This window comes from Tursiops truncatus, chromosome 5 (genome assembly GCF_011762595.2).
Source record: "Tursiops truncatus isolate mTurTru1 chromosome 5, mTurTru1.mat.Y, whole genome shotgun sequence".
NCBI lineage: Eukaryota > Metazoa > Chordata > Mammalia > Artiodactyla > Delphinidae > Tursiops > Tursiops truncatus.
The window spans coordinates 31,130,682-31,145,646 of NC_047038.1; positions in this window are offsets into that span (position 1 = coordinate 31,130,682).

The window sequence follows — 14,965 nt, forward strand, 5'->3', positions numbered from 1 at the left end:
CGGATGAGGGTCTTTAATACAACATGTGGCACTATCCGTTGTGGCACTTGCACTTTCTAGACATTCTAAATTATTTCTAGGAGCCAAGAATTCCACGGGTGGGCAGTTAGAATACTCTGGCAAGAGCTGAATTAGCAAAGGCGCTCAAAGATCTCGGTCAAAGTCATCAGCCAAGTATTATACAGACTGATTCCAAACAGAGTAGCGATCAAGAGGGCCGAGAGTCCAGATGGGGCAATTTGGGGGTATTGATAACACAAATAAGTGATGGAATGGCAGGTGGGGGTGAGTCAACACAGCTGCCACTTGCCTCAGGAAAAAAAAGCAAACTCCAGGTGTTAGGAGTAAAAGAAACAGTGATTCTATGCGGGCAGCCTTTTAGGAAGTACTCCACTCTCCCAAAGTTGTAGATTTTAAGTTACAAAGATCTCAAGGTAAATATTTCTTAGTGACATGACATTGGGCAAGTCACTTAAACTCTCAAACTTAGTTCCCTCATTTGAAAAATGAGAACCATAGCTCTTGGGTATTCGAGCTTTAGTAAGAAGAAAACAAGATAGTCCATGTAAAGAGTTGAGGACACGATCTGACACATAGAAAACACTAAATACCTGGTCACTGCTGTTATTATTTGAAAGGGAGCTAGGAAGGAAGAAGAACCTGTCAAATGGAAATAGTGTTTCACACAAGACAGCTGTATTCATTGATACATCAAAGTCAAAGAATGTACCTGTAGGAGGAAACATTGGCCCATGATTTTGTGGGAACAGATTCCCACCAAATCCACACTAAAACAGCATTCAGCTTGGAAAACATGATACGAAACTAAAGCAGACATCAGATAGGGTGCTGAAAGCTGCTCAGAGACAACAGTTTACCTCCCACATGGATTCCATTCAGCTTGTGAAGTGCTAAAAGGCAGTTCATAGTCAGGTACTGTACCTTATTTTCTGTCCCCGAGGGCATGGTAACCAACCAGAGCACCTGGCCACGAGTCATTGATCCATGCTGCAACGGCAGCTCTGGCAATGCACATCCGTGGCGTCTCTCCAGGGATGAACCAAGCTTTTTCATTTCCTGTTTAGTTTCACATGGGTGGTGATTATTTATGGAGTGGCAGGAGATAAGGGTTTTTTTTTACGTTGAGCAACCAGATGTGGGTTTTGAGGTCCATTCCCTCCATAACAATAAAACTAATAGTTTGATTAACCTAGGTTATTCCCTCTACATTTGCTGTGTGGCCACTGAAGGCAATGTCATTGCACTTGGCAATGGGAGGATGTCACAGACACAGCCCCCCATACTGTCCTGGGACTCTCCCTAGGATTCTGCCTGATATCCACAATTTCACCGTTTGCAGCCATTTCGTGCAATTTCTCCATCTCTTCTGCCTCAAGTGATTGCATGTGATTGTTGGCTGGCCTGTCACCACTCCCCAGTTTCCATCACCCTTCTGAGTTTTCCTAGTTCTTTTTGTACCACAACCCCAGGGGATCAGGCTTTTCTCTGCTAGGCCAATGCAGCTAACTAAAGGCTATACAAAACAGAGAATCCTCAGTTGTTCCTGGTCTGCTGTGGTTTGTGAGCCAGCCCCAATTCCTGTTTTGCTAAAAAAGTGTTAAGGACTCCAGTAGAATCTCCTATGTAGTTTCTAGAGTCAACTCCCAGTTGAATGTTCCCAGCCAGAGAAGGGTCTTGCTTCTTTAGTCCAAGATAGGAAGAGGTGGTATCTTAAGGGCATTGCTTTTTTGGGGGGGGGAGGGGGATTAATTAATTAATTTTTTAAATTGAGCTGTAATTGACATATATTATATTAGTCTCAGGTATACAACATAATGATTTGATATTTGTACACATTGGGAAATGATCACTGTAATAAGTCTAGTTAACATCTGTCCCCTTACACAGTTACAAACTTTGTTTCCTTGTGATGAGAACTTTTTAAAAATTGAAATATAGTTGATTTACAATGTTTCAGGTGTACAGCAAAATTATTCAGTTATACACACACATATATATTATATATATATTTATCTATTCTTTTTCAGATTCTTTTCCATTATAGGTTATTACAAGATATTGAATATGTGCTATACGGGAGGTCCTTGTTGTTCTGTGACGAGAATTTTAAGATCTACTCTCCTAGCAATTTTCAAGTATGCAATACAGTATTATTAACTATAGTCCCTATTCTGTACATTACATTTCCAGGACTTATTTATTTTATAACTAGAAGTTTTACCTTTTGACCCCCTTCACCTATTTTTCCCACCCTACCCCTCCTACCTCTGGCAACTACCAATCTCTTCTCTGTATCTATGAACTTGATTATTTTTTGTTTTGTGTTAGGTTCCACATGTAAGTGAGATCATACAGTATTTGTCCTTCTCTGACTTATTTCACGTAGCACAATGCCCTTGAGGTCCACTTACGTTATCACAAATGGCAAGGTTTCATTCTTTTATGGCTGAATAATATTCCATTGTATGTGGTGTGTATGTGTGCAAAGTGCGTGTGTGTATACATGAATTGTATATATACATTTACCCGTTCATCTGTTAATGGACACTATGTTGTTGGCTATTGTAAATAATGTTACAATGAACATGGGGATACGTATACCTTTTTAAATTAGTGTTTTAGTTTTAGTTGAATAAATACCCAAAAATGAAATTGCTGGATTATATGGTAGCTCTATTTTTAATTTTTAAAAATAAATTTAGGGCTTCCCTGGTGGCGCAGTGGTTGAGAGTCCACCTGCCGATGCAGGGGATATGGGTTCATGTCCCGGTCCGGGAAGATCCCACATGCCGTGGAGCGGCTGGGCCCGTGAGCCATGGCCGCTGAGCCTGCGCGTCCGGAGCCTGTGCTCCGCAACGGGAGAGTCCACAACAGTGAGAGGCCCGCGTAACGCAAAAATAAATAAATAAATAAATAAATAAATAATTTTTGGCTGTGTTGGTTGTTCATTGCTGCGTGGGCTTTCTCTAGTTGCAGTGAGCGGGGGTTAGTGTTCGTTGCAGTGCACAGGTTTCTCATTGTGGTGGCTTCTCTTGTTGTGGAGCACAGGCTCTACGCTTGTGGGCTTCAGTAGTTGTGGCATGTGGACTCAGTAGTTGTGGCTCGCGCGCTGTAGAGCACAGGCTCAGTAGTTGTGACACACGGGCTTAGTTGCTCTGCTGCATGTGGGATCTTCCTGGACCAGGGCTCAAACCCATGTCGCCTGCATTGGCAGATGGATTCTTAACCACTGTGCCACCAGGGAAATCCCTCTATTTTTAATTTTTTGAGGAACCTCCATACTGTTTTCCACAGTGGCTATACCAGTTTACATGCCCACCAACAATGCGCAGGGATTCCCTTTTTTCCGCATCCTAGCCAACACTTGTTATGTCTCATCTTTTTGATAATAGCTATTCTATTGGGCTTGAGGTGACAATCGTGCTGTGGTTTTGATTTGTATTTCCCTGATGATGATCCATTGCTTTCTTAGAGCCACGTAGCATAGGCTTCAGAGAACCAGGTCACATGGAGCTAGCTGAATATATATCTTAGATTCTGGACAGGAAGACACACCACATGAATATTCTCTTATTTATGTATTTATTAAATATTTATTACCCATCTCAAACTATATTTCTATTGGGTTCAAAAATGAATAAGAAGGGCTTCCCTGGTGGCTCAGTGGTTGAGAGTCCGCCTGCTGATGCAGGGGACATGGGTTCGTGGCCCGGTCCGGGAAGATCCCACATGCCGCGGAGCGGCTAGGCCTGTGAGCCATGGCCGCTGAGCCTGCACGTCCGGAGCCTGTGCTCCGCAATGAGAGAGGCCACAACAGTGAGAGGCCCGTGTACTGCAAAAAACAAACAAAACAAAAAAAATGAATAAGAAGAAGGAAAAGAGCCACATGAATAAATGGTTTGGAAAAATTTAGGAACAATTAGAAAAAAATTATTTGAAGGCAGGAATGATGCCAATTTCATTCATCTTTAAATCCTGAATTCAGATGTAATGAACACTATATTCTTGGCATTTATTCCCAAATTCTTCCTTCTCAATAAGATCCATTTTCCATTTGTAGAGCATGTGGCTCCAGAGAGGCTAACTACAACTGTGGTTCCAGGGGTGACACACATGACCTGGGCTGTATTTATTTCCAGTCACTGTATTTCTTCTGCTGGTCACAGTATTGGCTCAAAAGTGAACATGTGACCCAAGCTGGCCCAATCACAATGATTCTCGACATTTTGCTGGGAATTATGGGGCAATGAAACTCTCTCTGGGAGCAGCTGGCAGCCATCATTGGACCAGTACAGGATGATGCAGAAACAACAGAAAACAGAACAGAGAAATAGATGGCAAGAGAATAGGTTCCTTTTCTGACATCACTGAGCTACCGGATCAAACCCAGCCAAAAACTAGCTCCATCTCTGCACATTTCAGTTACATGAGCCAAAACATCTCTTTTATTTTTAAGCTATTTTGACTCACGTTTATTTTTATATGCAACTGAAAGTATCCTCATCAATATATTGTAATGATGTCTGCCACATAGTAGGTACTCAATAAGTTTGTACAATGAGTGAATGATTCATCAGCTATACCATATAGAAACTTTTTATAAAGACTGAAAATATCTTTGTTTTATCTATACTTCAACAAGAATTAAAAATAGAAAAATTAGAAAAATCAAAACTAGAGAAAGCCATCAATTTATATGAAATATTTTGGTAGTAGATTTGGTGAAACACAATTGAATATGTATATAGAGGTTCTTCTGGATACAAACCCTGGTAACCTTTTAACCCTGAAGGATGTTACATAGTAAAGGTAAGTACCCTAACCATTCTATCTAAAGTTACAACCTCCCTTGCAACATTCTCTAACACCTTCCCTTCTTAATTTTCATCCATAGCAAGTACCACCATATACATAACATATATTTTATTTTAGTTATTTTCTCCAGGAATATATATGCAGTATTGTAAGCTCTATGGGGTTGGGGATTTTATTTTATTTTTTATATTTTAAAAATATTTATTTATTTGTTTTTATTTTTGGCTGTGTTGGGATCTTCATGTGAAGATCAACAAAGAGGTGCATGGCCTCTTCGTTGTGGCACGTGGGCTTCTCTCTAGTTGTGGTGCATGGGCTCAGTAGTTGTGGCTCACAGGCTTAGTTATCCCGCGGCATGTGGGATCTTAGTTCCCCGACCAGGGATCGAACCCTCATCGCCTGTATTGGAAGGCGGATTCTTAACCACCGGACCACCAGGGAAGTCCTGGGGTCAGCGATTTTAATCTCTTTTAATCATTGCTATATTCCCAACACCTAGAACAGTTCCTGATACATAGTAAACACTTGGTAACTATTTGACAAATGAATGAATAAATTATAACCTTGCTTAGCAAATAGCAATAAAGGCAGACTGCACATAAATTATCATTTAGAATAACACAGGGTCTTCTGCATCAGATCAGCTAAGGGAGTTTACTTAGGACCCAGAGACATCCTAGATCTGAGCTTCAGGGAACTCTCATTCCACTAGAGATTGGATAGGAGGTATCACTTTCATTTGTTCAAAAGCCATAGAGAGAGAGAGTTGGTCAAGACATCTCCGCATTCTCTCTTCTGTATTCTTGTCGCTCACCTCTGACAGGCTCTGATTTGATTCTCCTTAGAGCTAATCTCAGTGAATCTTTTAAAAAATATTTTGAGGCTAATAAAACAAACACAGATGAGGCCAGGATACCAACAGTTGCATTTTGCTGTAGGAGTAAACAATTCCTTTAATTCAGCTGCTACTTTTCCAAAATAAGCAATGCATCAAAATTTAAGGCAGAGTTTAGGTCTCAGGAAATATGTCATCAGGATCATATAAAATAGGTTAGGGATAGGCTCAAATGTGAGTGTGTAGTCTGTCAAATAAAGGTATATCAGAGATGTAGTGACAATGACCTTCTAGACAGCCTTTGATTAACCAAACCAAACCAGGAGCTACATTTCAAAACATTGTAGGAATTTACTGTATCCTACATTTTGTCTGGACATTTCTAAGCTTTTCTCAAATTACTGACATTCTTGTTTCTATAGAAACTAATGTGCTTTAAAGGAAAAACTAGAGGAAAACTTAATGGCCAAAAGAGAACAAGATGAGAAAGCCCTGTGACAGAAGTTAAATATATGAAGGAAGAGTTTGTCAAAGGGTTTTCCCTTGATTTAAATAACTTTTGATTGGAGGAAAATATCTTCAAGGAGTAGCTCATGAATAGTTTGTCATACGTTTATAGTCATGAATTACTTTCCCCTTGAGTTTTTTTTAAATTAATTTTTATTGGAATAGAGTTGATTTACAATGTTGTGTTAGTTTTTGCTGTACAGCAAAGGGAATCAGTTAAAGAAATACATATTTCCACTCTTTTTTAGATTCTTTTCCCATACAGGCCATTACAGAGTATTGAGTAGAGTTCCCTGTGCTCTACAGTAGGTCCTTATTAGTTATCTATTTTGTATATAGTAGTGTGTATATGTCAATCCCAATCTCCCAGTTTATCCCTCCGTCCCCCCCCCCCTTGAGTTTTAAGCACTAGATCATGCTGGAAACTGAGCAAGAGCAGGTAAAATGGAAAATATGACTCCTTTATTGAACAGTGATAAGTATTTAATTATATGATATGATTTATTATGACTGCTCAAAGGCAATTAAGCATTTATATAATATAAACTCAGAGGGTAAGTCCTGATGTCATAAGGTGGTAGGTATTATCTGGTAAAATCCTGTACATTGCAGCAAATTATTTAGCAAGGTCAATGAGATGACTTAATTTATTCTTTGATGACAAAGAAACTTATTGTAAAAAGTATTTACATATATACATACATACCTATACGCACACATACATTTGAAAAATGTGGATGAATAAAATATCCATAGAGAAACTATGCAGCATTGAGATCAATACCAATAGAGATTCTTTTTTTTTTTTTTAAATAAATTTATTTATTTATTTTTGGCTGCATTGGGTGTCCGTTGCTGCGTGCGGGCTTTTCTCTAGTTGCGGTGAGCGGGGGCTATTATTTGTTGCTGTGTGCAGACTTCTCATTGCAGTGGCTTCTCATGTTGTGGAGCACGGGCTCTAGGCACGTGGGCTTCAATAGTTGTGGCACACAGGCTTCAGTAGTTGTGGCTTGCAGGCTCTAGAGCACAGGCTCAGTAGTTGTGACGCATGGGCTTAGTTGTTCCACGGCATGTGGGATCTTCCCAGAACAGGGCTCGAGCCCGTGTCCCCTGCATTGACAGGCGGATTCTTAACCGCTGCGCCACCAGGGAAGCCCCCAATAGAGATTCTTAATGGCATTTCAATTAGCTCAAGGGAATTTCAGTGCCATGCTGGTGTAAGGAACAGGATGGGGCAGGAGCAGGCAGGGAATAGGCATGAGTGCAAAATCTTGTCACCTACCATCTCTGATCTGTCATACTTGGGCAATCCTCCTTGCAGGAGTGTATCCTGGGGCTGAACTGCGTTCTATAGTCTTCACCCAGGAGACTTCTCACTTGGGTGGGGCTGAGGAATGGGGTACTCCACAGCATACAAGGACCCCGGGTTCACGTGGACAGAGGGAATTGACCTAAAAGATCTTTGTTAGGTTTTACTTGGGGCAGCAGTTCAGGGTGGGATACATGTATTTGTGGGCACATTTTGCACAAGTAAATTAACATCTGCATCTTGGTTGACTGATTGACTTGACGAGAACAACAAACTCAAACCCATTTAAATAGAAAAGGAGCAAACGAAATGCAGTAAGAAGGAAAGGGTGAAAGAAGAATTTTATATCTTATTAAGATATTAGCCTTACAAAATTTTTACAGAAATATACTTTATATTCTGAAGGCAGTGGAGATAGACTCATTCAAATTAGTCAGGTTAGGCTAGAAAATGCTGTGGTAACAACTGAATCCCCAAGTCACAGGGCTCCACAGAGTGAAAGCTTGTTTCTCCCTTACACCTAGTCCAAAGTCAGTTGGAAGTGACTCTTCTTTTCCCAGAAACCCAGGAATCCAGGTTCTTGTCACTTCATGGTGTGTTCTCTGTACCCATGGCTTCCAAGTCTGCTGGGTAAGAAAGAGAAGGGGAAGGCACTCTGGCTTTTAAGTGACTCACTTTGGACATGACATGTTATTTCTATTCACAGTCATCTTGCCCCAGTCCAACTCTGAGAGAATCTGGGAAGTAGAGAACACATGAATACTCAGCAAATATTAACCAAATTAGCCATAGACATGAAAGGAAATGACAGAAAATGAGTGATAAAGGAAAGGATAAATAAATGAATGACTATTGAGGAATGTAAAGACATAATAGAGCAGGAAACCAAGACCCAGCCTCTCCCCATGACATTAATGGTGATTAAGGGTTGACCTTAATCTTAATTTCTAAACAATGCTTTTTTTCTTAATTACAAAGTAATGCATGTGGACATGTAGGAAAATTTTTGAGAAGAATAAAAAGATTGTATGTATAATTTCACCCCTCCCTTTCGCATCATACACTTATAACATGCCTATGTTTTTCCTGCTTTCTAAAAAGAGATCTCCTTAAATGTACCTTTTTAGACAGAATTCCTTCTTCTCCCTACTGGGAACATGGTGCTCCTTCCTCTACAGGGGCACTCACCACATGGTTGAACCCAAAGTCTGTCTGTCTCCCTTACTGGAATTGAGTTCCTGGGCACCTTTGCTCTCTCAGGGCCTGGCATGGATCTGACATAGAGCAGAATGAATAAGTGAAGGAGTGAATAAATGAAGGGATGGATCATTTGCTTGCTCTTTAAATTTTGTTAGAATTAGATATTTTCATGTCCCTCTCCTCTGTATTCTGTAGTAAAACTCTTAATTCTTACTTCTTCAGAAGTCTTCAGGGGACCCAGATTGGTGGGAAGCTGGGATGTGTGGAGGTCTAAGTCTGTAAAGGCTGTGAGATACACAGCCTTGTTAGGACACATCAGGGCAGGATGGGGCCGTGGAAGGTATTCAATAACTCATGTACCTGGAACTAGAGGGTTACCTGCTAATGCAGGGGATAAGGGTGGAAACTGGGGGCTTTTCATAGGACCATGGAATAAGAAAAAGAGTTAACAGAGTGGGTTGGGAAGATCCGGGATAATCAAGACTGAGTCTCAGCTCAGCAGAGATAGAGAGGCTTTTTTGAATCCTGAAACCGAGGGTAGTCATCAGTTAGATCCCTTAAACTATAACTTGTTTAATAAATAATATCCTGTGACCAGCCTTCACTGACTAGGCTCAAGTTAATTGTTCCTGCAAATTGCATACCCTCCAAGCTTCACGTAGCTCAGACAATATGTCACAAGACTCCTTTAACTACCCCCTATACATAACACCTCTGACGTATGGGTCACTTTAGTAACCATTGCTTAAGTTGTTTTTCAGGAACTTGGAGTCCGCTCTTGTCCAGCTCAGGTTCCAGCCGGCTAAGACTGGTTAGGACCACTGACCCTGCAACTGGGCCTGTGAAAATGTCCAATGATGACGTTTTGATGTCAGAGGGCTAAAACTCCACCCTCAGATCATGCTAATGCTGTCACTTTCTGAACACGTGTCCCGTGAGGAAACATGTGACTCAGATACACCTGCACAGAGCACTAATGACTTCACCTTTTTCTTCCCTCCAGTCCCCTTTCCCTAAGGCTCAGACCACTGTGCTTCTGTATCCCATAAATATCCCAAGCCCTCACCTTTGAGGAGGCAGATCTGAGACTTGCTCGACTGCCTCATGAGCAAACCCTCTCTCTGCTGTGAACCTCCGCATCTCAGCATTTGGCTCGCTGTGTGTCGGGCAAATGAATTTGGTTCCATAACCAGATTTGTTCCAACAAATGAGAGAGCTGTGAGCAATTTCAGAAGGGAGAGTCAGGGTCCATGAGGTCTTCCAGAAGAAGAGAAGCGAGTGCTCTGACGTGGACTGATGTGTTGACCGCACAGAACATACCCTTGTTTTTCCAGGAAACAAAATATAGCCTTGGATGAAAGACTAAACACCTCAGCAAGAATAAGGACAGGATAATGAATACAAAGGACTAGAGTTTGAGATGGGGGGAGGGACAATTGGGAGAGGGAAACAGTGAGGGGCTGTTTAATGTTTGTTGAGTGGAACCAAATGCTTTAAACTTGTGCCAAGCTAATTGAGTAATGTGAGGCTTTGTGCTTGTAACTCACCTAATCTCTGTGTCACCTGGACTTTGAGATTCTCTCAACTTGTGGTATAAACAGTCTGTACACCTGAACTGATGATATGTTCTAGTTCAGTGGCTGTGATGTGGAAAGGACGTGTCTGCAAGAGAGAAGGGGGTGGGGGGAGAGTTCAGAACTCCAGGGAGTATTCTATTTAAAGAAACCAGTCCCAATTCCCCCCGGTGATGCCAAGAGAAATACTCAGAGAAACGATAGAGGGAAGCCAGAGACCATGCTTTTCGTCTAGGGGTTGTTTCGGAGGTACTCACCTCACCTGCTCTTCTCGTTAAGGCATACCCTGTTCTGAGGCAATGGCCTGATCCTGATTTGGCTGCATAGACTTACTTGGCTTCTCCAGAGCTGCTGGCGTGAGTCACCGGTAGTGCCTATGTTATTCCAAAGTAGCAGGGAGAAAGGTTGTGTGAGTCTTGCTACCACCATGAAACTTTGGATGGTCTCCAAACACTTAGAACTTCCCTAATGCTATCAAGAGACAGCAGCCAACTGGAATGTCCTTCCAAAGGAATTCCAACCTTCATCAAGAATCTGGGCAAGATGAAAGATTAAGTAAATGTACTGTCAGTTTGAATTTAGTGAGGTGGGTTGAATACCCTGTGGAAGTGGGGAATGGGAGCGAGTGGGGGAACTTTTGCCTGTGGAAACCAAGTTACTGAAGGCAAAAAGTTCACAATCAGAAACCCCAATACTTAGAAATCAAACACTAAATCCACATTGTAACACAGTAGAGAAGCATTCCTTAGACATCTGAGACAATTAATACTATCAATAGGGAGCTGGTGTTGAACGTACAGCATATCTAACCCAATAATTGAGCAAAGTGAGGGCTAAGAAAATGGTGTTGGGCTCAAGGTCACACCATTGTTAAGAAGGTGGCACAACATGGTAAGATATGCCAATGACCCATCAATATGCTTCTCTGAGACCTTCAGAAAGTTGGGGCTGCCTTTCAACCCAAAGACAGCCTCCTACTGAAGACAAATAATCCCTCTTTCAAACTAACAAATACAAACAGAACCCGTTAAATACAAATAAAATAGCAACCAGCAAAAACACATCATCACAAAACAAAACAACTCCTCTAGCTCTAAGTTTAATTTTAGAAAAAGAAGTATTGTGACATAGACATTGGCCAAAACTTATGAGAGGGAGAGAAGTTGCCCTTCCAGGCTGAACCCATCTGAATCCTAGAGCTCGCTCACTCCCACGTATTAACATTGCTGTCTAGTGTCCACTCAGCCAATGACAGTCTTAGGTAGAATTTGGAAAGGAGCCGAAAAAGGAGTGAGGGGATCTCCTGACTCCTCCCCTTGTTGTAGCCGCACTCTGTGCTGGGTCCCTGACCTTCATTTCCCTACTTCATCTTCACAGCAGCCTTGTAAGGTCCCTCATCTACTTTACAGATGAAGTAACTGAGGCTCAGAGACATTAAGTAACCGGCAGTTCGCTTAGCTAGTGAATGCTCAGGCCGAGACTTGAACCTGGATCATGTTCTCTTCACCACTTAACTCTCCCAGTCTTGGCTTTGATCACAGCCACACAGTCTGGGACATACCAGGGATTCAACTCAGCTGTTAGGTCCTAAAGTCACCCACATGGGTGAAAACCTGAGGCTCACCTGTGAGAATCATTCTCTATATTGTGGTGGTTTCTTTCTCCTGATAAGAGCAAGGGAGGGTGTCACACTGTGGATCCCTCAGCATGGCGATAGATCTGCCCGAGAGAAAGGACCTTGTTTATTTGAAAACAGCGTCTGGCCCCACGGTACAGTTGGTTCAGAGCCTTTGGCTTCCATTCCGTAGCCCCAGCTCTCATCCCATTGGGACCGATCAGCCATCCGCCAGCTCTCCTGAGGGCCTCCTCGCCTCATGGATGCTGACTCTGTCCCCAGGCAGCACCGCCCTGGCAGCGGGGTAGGGGCGAAGGAGAGAGCCCAGCTGGGGAAAGAGAGGTTGAGCTTGCTGTCAGAGAACCTCCCTGTTCAGAGGCCGTCCTTCTTTCCAACTGAGTTCAAAGGGACAGTACACACACCGATTAAGGTCTCAGGGATTCAAGTCACTTGCCTGTTCTGACCACCTCCTGTTCACTGTTGGTGAAAGAGGGATCCTCTGTGCTAAATAGTAGGAGATGGTGGAACACATGACACCCAGCACTGGACAGATGAAATTGTCAACAGTTCCTTAGCCACATGTACTCCCAGCCTGGGGCAGGAAGACACCGAATGCCATACAGAGCCACGTGGGGGTTGCATTTTGGACCAGAGTGAACAAGAAGGGGCTGTGGGATGGAGGCTTTGTAATAACAAGAGGGTGTGGTGCCCCCTGATTCCCACAGGAGGATGTGATCGGCTTGTTTGACTAATTCAGTAAGCTGGCAGGGTGGTAAATCCCGTTGGGTTGAAGACCAGGTGGGGTGTGGCTGGTGCATCTCCCAGGGAAACTAACCAGGTGCAGAGCCTTTCCTACTAGGTCGGGGGTAGGCGTATCTAATGAGAGCAGGGGGATATCATGGTTAGGACTTTGGGACCCTGAGAGGCTCAAAGATATTAAGGCAGCTCTGGAAATCTTAGGCCTTGCAATGCATTGCCCAGGATCTCAAGGTTGTGCTCCACCATGTTCTGGCTGTATGGCCTTCAGCTAGTTAGCGTCAAGCTAGTTCTCCCTGAAAATACTGCATAGTACTTACCCTATAGGGCTCTCTGAGAGTGAGTAAGTGTGTTTGGCACAGTGCCCGGCACACAAATACTGAGTAGATGTTAGTTACTGTCACCATCATCCCTGGAGATAGTAACAGTAATAGATGGTTTCGTCCAATTTTGTTCATGGTTGAAGAGCAAGGTCTTGCTTTGGGGTCTGGGGTCATTTGGTGACCTCGTCAGTCACATGGAAAATGCAGGCATTACTGTGCTCACATCACTGCCTTGACTATACCTCCCAGCATTACGAGGCAGCTGTGGAAGGGGTCAGCAAGAAGCTTAAAACGTTGAGGGGGAGAAACAACTCTAGCTAAGACCTTTCTATCAAGCTGAAGATTTAGACTATTTATAAGTTCTTTCCTTTCACTGTCTAAAAATAAATTATTTTGATCAAAAATGGAAACATAGGGATTAAAGGAATCAGAAGAGTGATTTGTAATTGGCCTCCAGACTGCACTCCTGTTTCCATTTGTCAAGAGGAAGCTGGTGAATAAAACTGCATGGAAGGACTTTATTAGCAGTAGCTTTCCTCCCGCAGCCTGGGATTAGAGGAATACTTTAACCTTGACACATTCATTTTATGATCACAAAGCCCTTCGCCTATCGGTCTCTTTTCCCCTTTTCATATTGTCCTGATGCAGGCAGAAGCTCTTAAAATGATCAGAGAATGGTTCTATTTTTTTTTCCCTCTCTCTCTGTCTCGTCTTCCTTCTCATCTTCCCCCAGATGTACTCACCAGTCTTACTAAGACAAAGAAAAACAAACCCTCGAGGATATGAGTGTGACAATATTTTCTACACATATTCTAGAATCTGCTAAAGAGGAAAATAAGTATTGCCCTCGATGAAGAGTCAATGCATATAGGATTGATTTCCAGAAAGAAATTTGTTGAAATGAAAAGATTTCCAGGGAAAGCACAAAAGAGCATATAAGAAAAATCAAATGCATTTAGCCATCAACTCATCTGCAAGGAACAAAGGGAACCAGGAAGCTGTATGTCAGAAAAAATATGCATAAAACATTTAATCCAAATGGTGATTATGAAAAGGATAGATAATCTTGTAAGAGTCCATTTGAAATTGGTATGGGATGGGCACCACTGATATGCATAAACCTCTGAGGTTCAAGTGTAAAATTGACTTGTATATTTGTTAAAGTGAGATCTTTATCAGAGTTAAATGTTCATTGTAAAACACTTGACTAGTCTCCCAAAGACATAATCATCTTTGTTGTTTGATAGGTGGAGAAATCTACCCACTGTACACCAATTTATTATAATTATGGAGTTTTACTTTACTTTTTTCTTTATCCAGCAACATTTTTGACTTGTTTTAGATTAAAGTGTATGTCTCGTTAATTACGGCACTTAGTTCTCAGCTTGTAATTGGTATCTGGTGCTTCTGACTCAGTAGACCTCTTAGTGTCGCTTCAAGCGGGGGTAGGGGGGGCTGATGAATTTGCCTGAGGTAAAGTAAAATGGAAAGTACCGACTTTCTTAAATAATTTCAGTTATTTCTTGCAGCTTCCACAATTTATGATTATTGCAGCGTAGTGGGCGGGAGTGGTGAGAGGTAGGTAGTACTTCTGATTATCTTCCAATCAGAGGGACCAAGATAGGGGCTCTATATTCCTGGCAGGGCTGTGTGCCAACATGTAATCAAATAGGGAACTGGGTGCCAATGGTAATTTTTTGAAATGTGCTTTTATGACATCCTCCACAAAGATGAAAGCAGTGTTCCCTAAAACAAACAAACAGCCCCGGACTTGGGCTGAAGCTCTGATATGAAATTTATTTATGTTTCACCAAACTCGACTTGAAAGTAATTGTACACGATTTGAAACTTTTAATTGTTCTTGTTGTTTCTCTCTGCAAATAAGGAAATCCTGGCTTTCTGTAAAAACTCTAGATCCTGACTATTGGTTTCTTTTCAAGGTTCTGCCACACTAATTGCTTTCTGTTTGATTCTGTGCCCTTCTGAAATTGAGGGTTGCCTCGAGGCAGG